Consider the following 17,770-nt stretch of genomic DNA (forward strand, 5'->3'; position numbering starts at 1 on the left):
TATGTTGTAGCATCACCCTGCCTTTCCACTTAATAATAATAATAATAATAATAATAATAATAATAATAATTTTTATTTATACCCCTCCCTTCCCAGCCAAGGCCGGGCTCAGGGCGGCTAACAAGCAATAATAAAAATAAGTTGAATGAATACAACTTAAAAACAAAATTAAAATACATTAAAATACTGAAACATTAAAATATTAAAATGTAGCCTCATCGCAGGAGGAGAAAGGAAAAGAAAAAAGAAAGAGGGGGAGGGAATCAAGTTGGCTCCAAGCCAAAGGTCAGGTGGAACAACTCTAACTTACAGGCCCTGTGGAAAGAAATCAGTTTCTGCAGGGCCCTGGTCTCATGAGGCAGAGTGTTCCACCAGGCCGGAGCCAGAGTTGAAAAGGCCCTGGCTCTGGTTGAAGCCAATCTAACTTTCTTAGGGCCTGGGACCACTAGGGTGTTGCTATTTATGGACCTTGAGGCTCTCCGTGGAGCATACCGGGAGAGGCGGTCCCATAGGTAATGATGTTGATGCGCAATGTGGCTAACCAGATTTATAAAATACAGACACATGGGCACATTTAACAGTTCATGTAAACAGACTTCTTGCGTTGATGTGATACTACATGAGGAAACACAGATCAATCTCTTGGTCGTCTTAAGTGCATAATGAAAGATGTGTGGAGTGAGAGAAAATCCCCCTGTGTACTTTGGAACACGCTAAGAAAATTGCTGTCTGTCTTTGTGATCCGACAGATTTGTTTTTAACATTCACCTTATTCTTTGTTAATTGATGTTCAATTAAACACTTTGAGTTTCAGCAGGATATTCAAGTGTCGATTATATACACCCTACGAATGTTTTTACTAGCTGCACATTTATAGCAGAGGATTAGAGAAGCAATGGATTTGTATCATCTACGATATGATAGCTATTACAAGACTTGACAGTCATCAATACAAGCAATATTTTTTCAAATGGAATAGCATTTTAATGGATTATGCATCATGCTCATCCTGCTATTCCGTTCATTTCATAATTAACTCATTGCATTTTAACCTATGATTTAATTGCTTTAAAATTGATCTGCAACCATACTTCAGTTCAGGATCTATTTTCTTGTGAGCTTTTCCACTACTCATAGATATACTGTGCTGTGCTTAATTGCAATACAAAAGGTCGCTTTAGTAGCATCTAATGCAAGGCACTGCAGCTGAATTTCCACCAATCACCTACATAGAAACAAAAGCACAAAGCTACTCAGATGTCTGTGAAGGGTTTCTGGGATTTAGAAACCATAATCCAGTGTTTTAAGTGCTACACTATATACACATAGCTATATAGTAGCGAGCTTAATTCTGATGATGAGTACAGACTCACATTCGGAAGATGCATATTTAGGCACACTAACTGGGGTATGAGCTCCACTGAACTCAGTGGACTTGCGTCTGAGTGAATTGGTCTGTAAATTTTTAGGGCTGAGTTGTAATAACTTAATGTTGGAGGTGGGAAAACAGTGCATGTACAGAATCATGCTTTCATATTCAATTAAGGTCTGTTTTGGTACATTGTGGCTTCCCAATAAGGGTTGCCACACCAAAACAGGCGCTCACACAATTGACACAGTTCATTCTTGGTTCTCTGTGATCTTTACTTCCACTATTTTATGCAAGTTTAAACCACAGAGCCTAGGACTTGCCGATCAGAAGGTCAGCAGTTCGAATCCCCGCGACGGGGTGAGCTCCCGTTGCTCAGTCCCAGCTCCTGCCAACCTAGCAGTTCGAAAGCATGTCAAAGTGCAAGTAGATAAATAGGAACCGCTCCGGCGGCAAGATAAACGGCGTTTCTGTGCGCTGCTCTGGTTCGCCAGAAGCGGCTTAGTCATGCTGGCCACATGACCCAGAAGCTGTACGCAGGCTCCCTTGGCCAGTAAAGTGAGATGAGCGCCGCAACCCCAGAGTCGGTCACGACTGGACCTAATGGTCAGGGGTCCCTTTACCTTTACCTAAAGAGGACAACAGTTACCATGAAAAGGAAGGCAATTTCTCATATTAATGTGAACAAACTACCCAGTTTTTGGCCTCAAGCTTGGCATAAAGAACTAATTGGGTGGCAGCAGCGACACCATAATCTGACCTCTAGGCTAAATACTTGCGAAGAACTGGGACATCTGTACCTACCAAAGGGTTGAGCCAGGCTATGGTTGCTCAAGATATGACAGGGTTCTTGAAAAATTATCGTTAATGATTTCAGTTTCCTACACTAGTAAGACTTTGGCATATGGAATCCTATTTGAAGAGAAATGGGATGTTTGGAGTATTTTTAGCTTTTCCAATGCTCAGATGCTTCAATGTGGTGTGTATGTGTGTGAAAGTAACACAAACCAATAGATTCTGTAAGGAGGGTGAGTAATGTTGGACATATCTTGGAAATATTTGGCTCACATTTAAGTATGTGGGAGTTTTCTGGAAGCAATTATGACAAAAGTAATGAACTGACCACCCTCTAATAAATATTTTGTCTGTGAAAAAAATCTTAGACATTTTAAAACATTTTTATAAGATTTTTTTTTTTAATGGATTTTCTCTCCCATATACTATTAAAATGACTTTACTATCATAGCAAACACAGCTTAGGATAGGGATACTGAAATCTGCATGAATGTTAATCTCCTAGAAAGGCCTTCTTTCACAACCTGCCAACACCTGCATTAAGCTTGCTAGTTTTTAACTTAATAATGCTGTGGCTACTGTTGTGATGCTTTCACCGGTGTACAGTATATTTACAGGCTGGCGCAGAAATTTGCCGGCCTGCTTCCCATCATTCTGCTTTGGTGGGCATAAGCTTAAGAACATTAGACAAGCCTGCTGGATCAGGCCAATGGCCCATCTAATTCAGTATCCTGTTCTCAGAATGGCTGACCAGATGAAAAGTCAGAGAGCTAGGCATGAGCACGCTGTTGTTGTTGTTGTTTAGTCGTTTAGTCGTGCCCGACTCTTTGTGACCCCATGGACCAGAGCACGCCAGGCACTCCTGTCTTCCACTGCCTCCCGCAGTTTGGTCAAACTCATGCTGGTAGCTTCGAGAACACTGTCCAACCATCTTGTCCTCTGTGATCCCCTTCTCCTTGTGCCCTCCATCTTTCCCAACATCAGGGTCTTTTCCAGGGAGTCTTCTCTTCTCATGAGGTGGCCAAAGTATTGGAGCCTCAGCTTCAGGATCTGTCCTTCCAGTGAGCACTCGGGGCTGATTTCCTTCAGAATGGATAGGTTTGATCTTCTTGCAGTCCATGGGACTCTCAAAAGTCTCCTCCAGCACCATAATTCAAAAGCATCAATTCTTCGGCGATCGGCCTTCTTTATGGTCCAGCTCTCACTTCCATACATGACTACTGGGAAAACCATAGCTTTTACTATATGGACCTTTGTTGGCAAGGTGATGTCTCTGCTTTTTAAGATGCTGTCTAGGTTTGTCACGCTGTGCACCTATGATTTCAGCAACTGGTGCTGCGAGGCAGTGGAGGTAGAATGTAGCCATTATGACTTGTAAAAAGCCATAATGACCATTAGGCCCAGTCATGGCCAACTCTGGGATTGAGGTGTTCATCTTGCTTTATTGGCCGAGGGAGCCGGCATACAGCTTCCGGGTCATGTGGCCAGCATGACTAAGCCACTTCTGGCGAACCAGAGCAGTGCACGGAAATGCCATTTACCTTACCTTCTACTTGCACTTTGACGTGCTTTCGAACTGCTAGGTTGGCAGGAGCAGGGACCAAGCAACAGGAGCTCACCTCGTCGCGGGGATTTGAACTGCCAACCTTCTGATCAGCAAGTCCTAGGCTCTGTGGTTTAACCCACAGTGCCACCCACGTCCTGATTATGGCTTGTGGTAGTGTTTATAGCCTTGCCCTCCGTGAGTCCTCCTTTAAAGCCATCCATGTAGGAGGCCATCATTGTGGGAGCGGGTTCCATACTTTTAACTATGCATTGCCTGAAAACATACCTTCTTTTATCAGTCCTGGGTCTTCAAACATTCGCCTTCAATGGATGACCAGCAGCAGGGCTAAAGCTGCAAGCCAGAGCTTAGATCGCACCCTTAGTCATACTTTGGTTCCATTGAAATAAATGAGAAGTGAATCATGGCTCCTAAGTTGTCCCCCTTTTTTCATTGTGAATAGTTTGGAGCCAACCCATTCTAAGAATTCTACTCTCATTCTCCAGCAAATGAGAGTGGGTGCATTGATTAATCATTGTACAGCTATTGTACTTGATCGTTGCTACAAACAAGTACTGACAACTCATAGGGGAAAGCATAATTATTCCGCTGTTTATGCTTTGAATCTATGCCAGTGCAATCATTAAAAGTGAGAGTGCTTTATGTAAAAAGTATGTTCTGACTAGAGATTGCAGATGGGGGTTAATATGTACAGTCATCGGTGTTCGTGGTAAATGTTGGAGGTGCCTCATCCCATTCATTCAAACACTCCAGACAGATGTGCTGATATGAAGAAGGGGCTGCATCTAATTCAAATCTATGATGCTGTGGCAGTCCCACAACTAGGAACTGGGGCAGAAAGAAGCAAGACTGAATTGCAGCAGCGTTCTCAGTCTTCAGAGTTTTTTGACCCATGTAAAGAAAATGGCGAGTGCTGTCAGAATATTTTTTAAAGCAGTAGATCTCACTTAAATGTTTGATATAACTAATACTAGACAATCAGTTTTAAAATAACAACAACAACTTCTCTGAGCAGCAGGGGACATTTTATTTACAGTAATACAATCTCTTCTGAATTTGACGCACTCCCTCTCCTCTGCATTTTATTTTCAGGTCAGGTGAATTTGGCCTTTGCTATCATTCTTGCCATTTCCTGGTTCCTGAAGGCAACACTTCCTGTTTGTGGTTGCTTATAGCTGCCGTTCCTACAGGTCAAACTAATTTTTTTGGTCTGTTTCTTTCCCTCTGTATCTACTAACCACTGTCAGTTTTCTTCTTGACCTTTCCCCATACACCGTAACTCCCCCACTTCAATTTCTATTTTCAGACTGTTATTGGGTGCCTCTTTGTTTTCATAGCAGATAGATCCAGGGATTATCTGTCAATTTTTTATTTTAAAAACAAACAAATGTAAGAGTTTTAAGCAACTGAACATGGCATTTAAATGCTACTCACTTACTGTGGGGGCTGTCTGTATTTTATGACATCTCTGGGTCAGCATGTGTTGGTTTTCCCAGTAGCTCGTTGAGAAATCATGTGCCTACACATTATTTCTTTCAATGTAATTGCCACAAACTAGCACATATGTGTGTTTTAAATCCCTGTTGGTTTATATGGGACTCGTGTGCCTTTGTAACAGTGTGTGGGATTGTGGCCAATATTTTCACTACATAAAAATGGGAAATTAAATGTCGGCAGCAGCATTGACTAAGAGATAAGATAGAGTCTAGTTTACAGTCAAGTATGGACAGCATCTTAAAAAGCAGAGACATCACCTTGCCAACAAAGGTCCGTATAGTTAAAGCTATGGTTTTCCCAGTAGTGATGTATGGAAGTAAGAGCTGGACCATAAAGAAGACTGATCGCCGACGAAGGGATGCTTTGGAATTATGGTGCTGGAGGAGACTCTTGAGAGTCCCATGGACTGCAAGAAGATCAAACCTATCCATTATGAAGGAAATCAGCCCTGAGTGCTCACTGGAAGGACAGATCGTGAAGCTAAGGCTCTAATACTTTGGCCACCTCATGAGAAGAGAAGACTCCCTGGAAAAGACCTTGATGTTGGGAAAGATGGAGGGCACAAGGAGAAGGGGACGACAGAGGACGAGATGGTTGGACAGTGTTCTCGAAGCTACCAACATGAGTTTGACCAAACTGCGGGAGGCAGTGGAAGACAGGAGTGCCTGGCGTGCTCTGGTCCATGGGGTCACGAAGTGTCGGACACAACTAAATGACTAAACAACAACATGGACACTTCCAGAAAACTGAAAAGAACAAGAAAAAAAGAAAGCCTCCCTCTTTCATAGAACATCAGGGTTGGACGGGGCCTCCGTTGAAATCTATTCTAGTCATCATCCAGAGAAGGAAATCCAATCCTCCAGTCTTCTGCAGTGAGCCATATGGTAGGGCTGCTTGCTCACCAGACCTCTGACTGAACCACAGCAATGGACCAGGGTGTAGAGGAGAGGGACATGGCGTCAACGTAGTGCAAATGGGTTGTCACAGCCAATCCCCTGCTGCTGCTGGTGTGTTTGCACCATGCCAACCATCTCAGCATGCTACAGCAAGTCAGCCGCCTGGAGATCAGGGAAGTCTCACAGCCTCACTCTGTTGCCTGCTGACACCACTACTACAGCACTATCCATGACAGATGAACATCCAGCCTTTGCTTCAGAAACTCGGGTAAAGGAGAGGCCCATCACCATCCGAGGAAGTCAAGAAGCTAATGCAGAACACTTTGTCACAAGGGACATGTGGCAAATCTACGGGTATGCTAAGGTCTTGATTAAAACATTGCTACTAGTTTTAATAGAACTTTGGTTTGTAACAAAAAACGGAACATTGATTTTAATAATAATAATAATAATAATAAATTTTATTTATATCCCGCCCTCCCCAGCCGAAGCTGGGAAGGAACCTATTGGATTTACAACACTCTAAAATAATTTCATTAAAAGTAATTCAACTCAAATTGATGGCAACCATCAGGCGAAAGTTCTGTGAAGATTGCCAAAGGAGGGAGTCAGGCTGTGCCCTGACCAAAGGCCTGGTGGAACAGCTCTGTCTTGCAGTCCCTGTGGAAAGATGTCAAGTCCCGCAGGGCCCTAGTCTCTTGTGACAGAGGGCTCCACCAGATCGGAGCCAAAAAAGCCCTGGCTCTAGTTGAGGCCAGCCTAACCTCTCTGTGGCCTGGGACCTTCAGGATGTTTTTGTTTGAAGACCGTAAGTTCCTCTGTGGGACATACCAGGAGAGGCGGTCCCGTAGGTACGAGGGTCCTAGGCCATATAGGGCTTTAAAGGTTAAAACCATTTTGACATAAAAACGCACCAAAGCGACACTCCACTGTGTTCCTTGTTAAAAGGTAAGTTTAAATGCCACCCTGCTTAAAGTAAAATCTCTATTTCCTCACAAATAAACAGAGCATGTTAATAATTTATGATGTGCCAACAAAATAGGGTGTTTCTCTTCTCTATTTCCCTCCTGTCTTAATGTGGTTCCGTATCGGCCAGATCATACAAATATGAAAGTGATGCTCACTAAATGTTTTTGAGAGTCACTTTAGTGAAGCTGCAGCCTGTTCTGATCTCCTGATGGAGAGAAAAGTGGTGCATAATAACAGCGTTGACCTTGTTGCCCGTTCTGATGGAAGTGAAATCAATTATTAGCTCACCATTGATAGCAATTGCTCACAGGATGTCCTTTCGCTCGCCCCGAGCAATGAATTGTAACTTACAATTTAATAAGCAGAATCCATCCAATGATGAAATTATAACATCTAAAAAATGCACCCGTACTGAGCTGTTTGATGATATGCAAAGTTATTTAAATTAAACTGATTGAAAATCAACCGCTTAATGAGGAGACATGTTGTGTAAATCAGCCCTTAGATTGCATCTTCCCCACGAACAGTGGGAATAATATTTGCACAGTAACATCATCCAAAATCCGGAAGAGAAGTCATGTAGGAAACTAGACAACTGTTACACAACAAAAGTGCTAACATGGCCAAGGCTCTGGGTTTAAAGCCTGCTGGAGGTAGATGGGAGCCTGCAAGTCTCTTTTCTTAAAAAAGAAAGATGGCTATAGCTCAGATGGTAGAGCATCTGCTTTGAATTCAGAAGATGAAAGTTTCAGTTCTTGGCATCTTTAGGTAGGACTGGGAAAGACCAGTCTGAACCCCTGGGAAGAGACTGCAAGTCAGTGTTGACTCAGCACAAGACAGCTTCCTTTATAAAGCCCCACTTGAACAGTGTGGTTGCTGTGGTGTTATGATTAATCTCATGCCAGCCTGGGACCGTGGAAAGGCTTGCATCGACATAGTTCGTCAGATGGCATGTTTAGCTTCCCATGCAAGTAGGGATGGGAGAATTTGTGAGTTTTGGGTTCTCTCCCTTTCTCATTTCCCCAGCATTAAGCTCAGGTCTCCATATTTCCACATCAGGTTGTGATAGAGATATCTTTTGCCACACCAAGACTGAAACTCAGAAGTATCTCTTAGCTTTGTCCCTAAAGCATCCCACCCCCAGTCCCCTGCTGCTGCTGCTGCTCCGTGGGTCAAAATTGGTGCGAAGCACCTCTTAATTGTTTCTACCCTGCTCAGCGTTGCCTGTTCACATTGAGACAGGATGTTGAACTTGGTGAAGTCAGCTTTTTGGATTTCTTTTTTATTACAAGGATATGCAATCAAAAGCATCTGTAATGAAATTTCATGTTCAGCTATCAGAAGCTAGAAGAGCTGCTGATTATGATTTTCAGGACTAGCAGAATAAATCAGATTTTTTTAAAAATCAAGCAAATTTACATAATGTACATAGGTCACATAGTTGTTTTTCTACCCTGGTGCAGAACTTTAAAAAAAACAAAACACAAATGTAGCCCTGGAGATACTGTGTGTGTGTGTGTGTGTGTGTGTATGGCAGAAACACATGGGAAAATGTGCATTTTATAAGTTTGCACTAAAATGGTGGTGAATGCACATTTTTGCATGACTTTCTGCCTAATATACACATTGCTGAAAAGCAATTCCCCCTGATATAATGCATTTTGTACACGTTACTGGGCCGCAGGACTTCTTTGCAAAATTTGGAAAAGTGCTAATTTTGAAGGAGGGCTATGTTTCAGTTTGTGAACTGTTTTTGGAAGTATCCCGCTTGATGGTTTCCCCACAGCCTCTTCCTTTGTTCTTAAGTGTGATCAGTTTGTTATGTTTACCTTTAAATGCAAACTTACCATATTTTTCCATGTATAAGATGCCCCCATGTATAAGACACCCCTTATTTTGGGAGACTTAAAATTAAGAAAATGGGGGGAGATTGCCCCAGTGTATAAGACTACCCCCATTTTTAACATTTTTTTTACTAAAAAATAAACCCTAGTCTTATACATGGAAAAGTACGGTAATTTGAACCCAGCTCCTAACACACACGCAAATGGCTTCCCTCTCACAGAGTTGGGAGATACTAAGTAGGTTAGAATACCATCAGAAGAACCCTGTGGATGGAATGCTTTACATGGACACAAGTGGGTGCAGGGTTAACCATGGAGAGACCATAGCAGTCAAACTGGCTGGTTTATGTGTAAAGAACCATCTTTAAAAGAACCATCTTTAAATCAAGCGTACCTCCTGCTTAATATGGGGCCCTTTCGTTTGGCAAACCTGTAAATTCAAAAGCAATTCCTAGCATCGCTTGTGAGAACATCCTTTAATAGAGGAGGGGAATGGAATATCTGTCTGCATGTTTTTCCCTGCGACTCTGCTGTCCGTGCATTTGGCTGTAAATATTGTTATGGCTTCCCTGTCAGAGTTCTATGAGCAGAGCTAACAGCGTGGATTGCCCTCATGCAATATCTGGACTTGACAAAGGAGTGCTGATAGTCTTCAGTGTTCCCATGGCAGTTCAGAAGGCTCGGTGATGGTCACAAGAGATTCATCCATATACTCAGAGCCTTCTAACCACGGGGCAGAGCCATGGAGTCTGTGCAGTTTGAGACAGAGAGCTCAGATTAGGCTTCATAAGCATCTTAGGGGGGTGGCTGTCTCTCCCTGAAGATCTGATGGGGAAGCGGACTTTGGCAGTCTGTTGGGGTGTTTAAGTTGTACCTCCACCTCTGCACAACCTGTTTTCGGCAAAATACTCTCCCAAGTAAGCATTGCACACCTGGAGGTTTCACAGCTGTGTGTGTTTCAGGCTACCTGTGATGTCTATGTGTAATTGGGTGGCTTGAAGATGATCCAGAAATGACGGATTAGCATAAAACCCAACATCCTTTCCCCCCTTTGGTTGAACTCTTTCACTTTACTGAACAGATTCCATAATTTAATTGCAAGAGTTTTATCAACCAACATTCCAAGTTGCTATGAGAGAGCTCCATCTGCTGGACATAGTTAGAAATTGTATCTGTCTGCAGATGGCTGTCTGCAACAGAAGTCCTTTGCATTTATTTGACTTATGCTAGCAACGAATCCCAACATTTGGAACTGGAAGGAACCTATGGGATTTATTTAGTTCAAACTTCAAGATAAGATATATGCTGCCTAAAGTATTATCTTCGCACTGGGGCTTTCAAATGATACAGTTCACTCCCCTAAAAATATATATTATTTATGTAGCATCAAACCAAGCTGGTCGCAGTTTACGTGAATATAGGCCAGAGGTTCTCAGTCCCCAAGGCACAACTTGGGAGAGTTCTTCTTCAAGCAAAAGCTATGATTATTTTGCGGTTGCCTAGAGCCTTGCGCTTTTCAGGTCCTGCTCTGGGCTTAGGCGTTCTCTGGTGTGACAGTCAGCCATAGTGGGCTTCTGTAGCTGTGGTGGCAGCAATCCAAGCAGTTCTGGGTCAAGCCACACTTGAAATTTCCCACTGTGTAACTTCCCACAATGTCCCAGGATGATGCAGAATCAGGAGCATCATGAGAAGTTTAAGAGGGTGGCTGGATCCAGTGGTTTGGCACTGCTCATAGGCCAAGCAGCAGCAGCAGCAGCAGCAGCAGCCTGGGAACTGAGCTCCTGGCCTCTGCTCAATGGTGCCAGATGCTGATTCTGTCCCTGCTCACTTTTAAAGTAATGCCCTACTCATATGACTGTTGGTGCATTGACCAGCAAGGCAACCCTGTGAAGGAGGAGCATCTTATCCACCCTCCCTACTTGTCCAGTGGCAAGGCTCTACCAGCTGCCAGCTTACTCAATGACATGATTGTTGGGATGCGTCTGGGGAGACGGGGGCATATGCCAGGCCCCCAGCTGGCTCCAGCCACCGGCCGGCAGCCGGGCGAACTCCGGTTCTCAGAACAGGATCAATCAGCGACACAAGCCTCGGAGACCTTTAGAGACCTGGCACGCTCTAATCAGCAGAGTGAATAAATTTTCACAATGGAAGTGGCAGACAGAAACATGTGTAAGCATTATTTACAGGCGTTTATTCAGCATCAGGAACAAAGGAAAAACATGTCTTCTTCCCTTCGTGTCCAAGCAAAACAGCAGTATAACAAAAGCAATATACAAATGGAAGTTCCCAGCAAGTTGTGCTGGAATGTAAACAGACATGTGACATACAACTATCCACACATCTGTTCTAAAGGTGGAATGGAACTATATCCCAACAATTATGACCTTGTGATGGCTACGGTGCCTACACCACTGGAAGCAGTCGTGGTGGCTGGGAGCCACAGGAGGGGACAGTTGCTCTTGTGCTTGAGCCTTGCTTGCTAGTTTCCCACCAGCATCTAGTTGGCCACTGTAAGAACAGGATGCTGGACTAGATGGGCAGACTCTTCTTCTTATATACCACTTTCTTCCCCTCCCAGGAGTGGGTCTTGCCAACATGGCTCTCTGTCTACTCACCAACTGGTACAGGAATTATTATGTTTGCTCACACAAAGCTCATTGGCTTACCATGAGAGGGATAGGATTCCCTGAAGCCTTGACATATGATAAACACCACCACAGAACCTTGGGTGTGGAGGAAAATAGACGCCCCTTGTTACCCAGGGCTTTTTTAGCCACATCTTGACGAAAAACAGTTCCGGTACCTCTCAGGTGGGCGCCATTGCCATTATAACGGAACAAGGGAGGCGTTCATGGTGAGTTCTGGCACCTCTTTTTCTAGGAAAAATAGCACTGCTTCTGCCTGATCCTGCTAATGTTGTTATTAATTCCTGTGCAGAATTTTATAATCCAGATAGACAGTCTGATTGTATATATACCTTATGAACAACTTCACCTTTTAAGGTTAAAATGTGTTTTTTGTTTTGGTTTTTAAAAAAGATGGTCAATCCCTGCAGAGGAGTCTGTGGTGATCACAGTTTAAAGATAAAAAGAAGGTAACTTCTTAAGATTACCACACATTAAACAACAGACTAATACAGTAGAGGGCTTACTTGCTTCGGAGTTATGATACTAGAAACAAAGTGTAGGGAAGAAAAGTATTGTTTTAAAAAGTGTATAAGCTGCTAATACAGCAGGATATGAGTAAAGCCAAGGGCCTAAAACACTTGCAGGAAATAGATTGGTGAATAGAAATTGGGGGTTGGGTGGGGAGAGAATGGATTTGGATTTGGGAGAAATTATCATGTCAGCTAACATTAAAGAGATAATGCGAAAACTTCCGTACATTCACAAAAACATTTTGGCATTATTATGCCAGCAAGACTGTAATGATAGGGTTAGTTATAGCCATATGTAGTGAAAGCATCAACATTCTGGGATTGGAAAAATGAGGAAATTGGCAAAATCACGTGTCAGCAAGTTATGAAAACCCCAGAGCTGGCACTGTTAAACTTACTTACAAATGAAAATCAGGGCTTGACTGACAAACCTTTCATTGGATTCCTTCTGGTGACAGCACATGTGGTCATTGCCCACTTCTGGAGAGGCCTTCAAGGGGCTACTTTAAAATCTTTTTATAGAATAGTGTGGCATGTAGCCCTTACTGGAAAGCTAACACACCAATTACGCCTGGCGAGAGCAGCAAAACCCAAGGGCACTTTTGCTGGAGAGTGGTGGAACTTTATTTCCTTTACAAATACTCTAGAAAGTCGAAGGCCCGTCCCTGGGGTTTGCACTAATATATGGATTTCATGATAACTGCCCCTCATTTATATGAATGCCTGCCATTATTACGCAAGAATAGTGATTATTACAAGGGTGGAGATATCTCCAAAGTTGGGAGCTGTACTTCTTTGGTTTTAATGACTTTGATGATGTAACACAGCCGCAAAACGACAATAAAAATGTTGTGATTAATTGATGCAATATGTTTTGCATTGTACATTGTCATCGCTTTTTTCTCATGAAGCAAAATAAAAATATTTAATAAAAGAATGTGTTTGTCTCGATTAATTTAGATCAATCTTCCAATGAGTGGGAGCAAGGAATAATGTCCATTCCCATCACCAGGCTGGGCAGTGTAGATGATGAGAAAGACAACAGTGAGGATGAACATTGCTCCATTTCTGCAGGTGCTCTGCACATTTTTCACACACACCTCAATTTGTGGGGAGCAGGCAGTGGCAGGGTATTGGGGAAGGCTTGGAGGGCTAGTTTAGGCTTGCAGGCCACCAGTTCACCACTCTTCAACTAGAAATATTTGCACTCTGAAACATCCTTTCTCCACCTTGGGACACCAGACGTTGTTGGACTACAACTCCCATCATCCCTGATCACTGCTAGCTAGGGATGATGGGAATTGTAGTCTAGCAACTTTGGGGAATCCAAGGGTGAGAAAGACTGCTCTAAAGGCTGAAGTGTGTATTTTGTGGAAAATACAGGTCTCTGGGTTTTTATTTATTTATTTGGTGTTGTACCGGTTTAAACGGTCATGGCTTCCCCCAAAGAATTCTGGGAAGTGTAGTTTGTTAAGGGTGTTGAGAGTTGTTCAGAGGCCCTGTTCCCCTCCCAGAGCTACAATTCCCAGAATTCCCTTGTGAGGAGGACTTGATTGCTAAACCACTCTGGGAACTGTAGCTCTGGGAGGGAAATCAAACTGGTCTTCTAAAACTCTCAGCACCCTTAACAGACTGCAGTTCCTAGGACTGGGGGAAGCCATGACTGTTGGTATGATAATACCAAGGTATGATAATACCTTAAATGTGTAGCTTTCATGCAGGTGTATAGTTCCACCCAAAGCGGTGGTTTCAGGGGAACTTACTGTCCACCTAGTTCAGGACACTATAGAATGGAAAAGTAGAAAGAAAACAGGAGGGGGGAAAAGTTCAGTTAATTTTTCTATATCAGGATTGTTTCGCCCCCAGCATTCATGCTTGAAGTACAGGTGGGTTGAATTTGGGTGCCATCCTGCCGCAGAATGCCCCTCTGCAGACAACCTGTCCTCTGCTACAGCAGTATTTCAGCTCACACCCTTGTTATATGTATAAGCAAATGGTAACCCAGCAGTCTCATTAGCTCAGCTCTCTTTGTGACCTTTCCATTGTCTGCAACACTTTACTCTATATAACACACTCAGCAGTTTCTGCCGTTCTGTGATATTCTCAAAGGGAGAGGAGATTAGAGCTTTCCTGAGAATTTGCATTGTACGGCAAAAAATTAAAAATAAATAAATAAAAGATCAAGAAACTTTGAAGAGCGGGAAGGACAGAAAGGAAGAAAGCCAAGACAGAATGAAAGAAGAGTTGTTGTTTTTTTAAAAAAAGTCTGAAATAAGTAGTAAAATAAAAAAGCAGAGTGCAGAGTTATTAAGTTAGGCTTTTACTCTAAAGCTTAAAGCCCCAGGAAGCTATCTGGATGTTATGAAAAATAATGAATAAATACGATATTCCCAAATCTGCTGCCTTTAAAAAATTATATAAGAAAGGGCATAATTTTAAATCCAGTTTTGAAAAGCTGGCTGCTGTACTGAGTCAGGTTAAAGAACTTTAGGTCAGGGTGATGGTGGAATGTGGCCCTCCAAGCCTCTCTTTGTGGCCCTTGGGATAGTTAAAAGCATGTGACCTGCATAGCCGTGGCAACTCATGATGTCAGTGCGTCCCCTCTACAGTGGTACCTCGGGTTACATACGCTTCAGGTTACATACGCTTCAGGTTACAGACTCCGCTAACCCAGAAAAAGTGCTTCAGGTTAAGAACTTTGCTTCAGGATAAGAACAGAAATCATGCTCCGGTGGCACGGCAGCAGCAGGAGGCCCCATTAGCTAAAGTGGTGCTTCAGGTTAAGAACAGTTTCAGGTTAAGAACGGACCTCCGGAACGAATTAAGTACTTAACCCGAGGTACCACTGTAATTGTAAATGCTTCAAAGCCCATTTTGCCATGTGGCTCTCACTGTGGCCAATGATTCCTCATAGCATTCAAAGCTTCCTTCGGACAAGACAGCACAATGACCTTGGAAGATTGGCTTCCTGGTGTCTACAAAGGCTTATCCCTTTGCCCCAACTCCTGGGAGCTTAAGGAGAAACTTGCAAGTCCAGGCTGCTGCTGCTGGCCAACTCAGGTTTTATGGTGATGTGCACAGGAGGGCCTCATTGAGTACATGGGATGTGGGTGGTGCTGTGGTCTCAACCACTGAGCCTCTTGGGCTTGCCAAAGGTCAGCAGTTCAAATCCCCACAATGGGGTGAGCTCCCATTGCTCTGTCCCAGCTCCTGCCAACCTAGCAGTTCGAAAGCACACCAGTGCAAGTAGAGAAATAGGTACCACTGTGGCAGGAAGGTAAACAGAATTTCTGTGAGCTCTGGTTTCCATTGCACCAGAAGCGGTTTAGTCATGCTGGCCACATGACCTGGAAAGCTGTCTGTGGACAAATGCCGACTCCCTCGGCCTGAAAGCAAGATGAGCGCCGCAACCCCATAGTCGCCTTTGACTGGGCTTAACTGTCCAGGGGTCCTTTACCTTTTTATCTTTTACCACTACATGAAGGCTGGTTGTTGCTGCTTCTGTGCTTTCCAAGTTCACCCAATGCAAGGAACAGCTTTATCATTAAAAGTAGCTTTCCGCTTTGCTTGTTCACCGCATTCCTTTCTTTGAAGATAAAAGTCCATGCATGCCAACTAGAATTCAGTTTTGGGGATGCAACATCATTTTTATGGACCTATGAGCATGTGGGAACCAACCTTGGCTTAGGTAATAGCATCTGGATCAACTGAGCCTACTTCTTGCCTGCAGATGTGCTTGGTAGGCACATAAGTGTCATCCAGATGCTATAATGATTACGGTAATTCCTGGTGGGAAAGATGAGTCACAATTGTCAGGCTTTGAACTGATAATTCTCTCCAAATGTGAACCATAGAATGCTATGTAGTGTTCAGATAATTTGGTCCAAAGTGCTGTTGTGCAAGACATGGCAGGCAACTGTATATCCAAGTCTGATGGGATGGTAAAAGGTTAACATTGCTGATGGAGCCAGGTGTAAGAATGTTATGTACTGAGTTGAATAGGATTTAGAATGCAGCAGTCTGATTGGTCCACAGGAGCCACCCAATCCAGCTCCAGGTGGAAGTGAATCCGCGATCTGATTGGCCTACAGGAGAATCCCGGAATTAGCCAATCACGTGGGGCCCATTGTGTAAATAATGTATATAAAGCAGGCATTCCGGGGGAACTTCCATTCCTCCTCACCACTATGAGCTGAATAAAGAGCATGAAATCCACTCTCGACTCCGAGTATATTTCAAAGAAGCAGGAGAATGATCTATAATTTTGCCTCACCATTATTATTTATGGAGGATGGGGTCCACCTTTTAACACAGCTATCTACAAAATTGGATGATTTGGGGTGATTTCCCCCTTTTCTAGCAGCCATTCGTACCCTGCTGGTTCAGGTTCTCTGGCTCTGGGTATAGCCTGGGCGGGGGGGGGGGGTGTGCAGGAAAAAGAAGAGAGGAAACTTTCCTTCCATGAACTTCCTCTCAGTCGCTTATCTTAGGCTCCAGACAATTGTCTTTCAATGATGGATGGCTGCCAGCAACTGCATGACAGCACAAGCAAAAAACCCGACTGTGGTTAAAAAATTACTGTTGTAGAATCAGTCAGCATATAGTTTGAAGTACATACTGAGCGTGAATCACACCTCTGTAAATAAACATGCTGTGTAATTGCCTTAAGATCCTGATAATTTAAAAGATAAGAATTTTGAAAAGCTTCTCTGTAAGAGAGCTCAAGCAATAGGGTTAGAGCTTCTTGATAGTCCTTCAGCTCAATTAAGATACATGCTGCTTTGAACAGATTTCAAACCTGTGTTAGAAGATGGGGACCAAGCAGCCTTGCCTTGGACCCCTTTCCTATAAAGAGGAAACAGGGTTGTGTTCTCAACCCAACTCTTTTTGATCTATTCTATTGCTCTCCCATGCCTTCAGCTTGACTGAAGATGGTGTTTGCATCCATCCAAGAAGTGACCTGGCACATTTCCATGCCAAGGAAAAAGTTCGGTGAGTCCTTATGCAAGAGATGTTGTTTGCAGAGGCGTAGCTGGGGGCACTGGGCACCACACTGTGGGGGGCAGCACTTACCAGGGGGCCTGCAGCGCGCCTGAGCCACACATCTCTCCTGGGAGTGACTCGGGTGGCTCAGGTGCCTGCAGGCTCTGTGCTGCCTGAAACGGCAGTGTGGGGCTGCATCTGTCCGCCACCTCTCCCCCAGTCACCCTACACTTGGGGATGGGTGGGTGGTGAGGCTCCTGCCCCAGCTTGCCCGACCCCCATGGGTGGCTTGCCCCGCCCCTGGGCACAGGGCACACACACCGCCCTGGGCGTCCGAACAGCTAGCTATGTCACTGATCGTTTGCAGATGACATGTCATGCTCCGAGGACGCTCTACAGAGACTCATCAACCATTCTGGTCAAGCCTATATGGGAGCTTGGCCTTACCATTACCATGACAAAGACCAACATCTTGGGTCAGGATGTTGTCAGCATTGACGACTGCATGCTTGAGGTGGTAGATGATTTTGTCTACCTGGGCTCCACCATGACCAGCAAGCTCTGGCTCATTGATGTTGAGCGGGACAAGCGTCATGGTAAGGCAGCTATGGCAATGACTCACCTCTCCAAAAGGCTATGGGAGAATGTGATGCTAAAGTCCAATACCAAGATGAAGGTCTACCTGGCTTGTATGTT

This window comes from Podarcis pityusensis (genome assembly GCF_964106645.2).
Source record: "Podarcis pityusensis genome assembly, chromosome: 5".
NCBI classification, from domain to species: Eukaryota; Metazoa; Chordata; class Lepidosauria; order Squamata; family Lacertidae; genus Podarcis; species Podarcis pityusensis.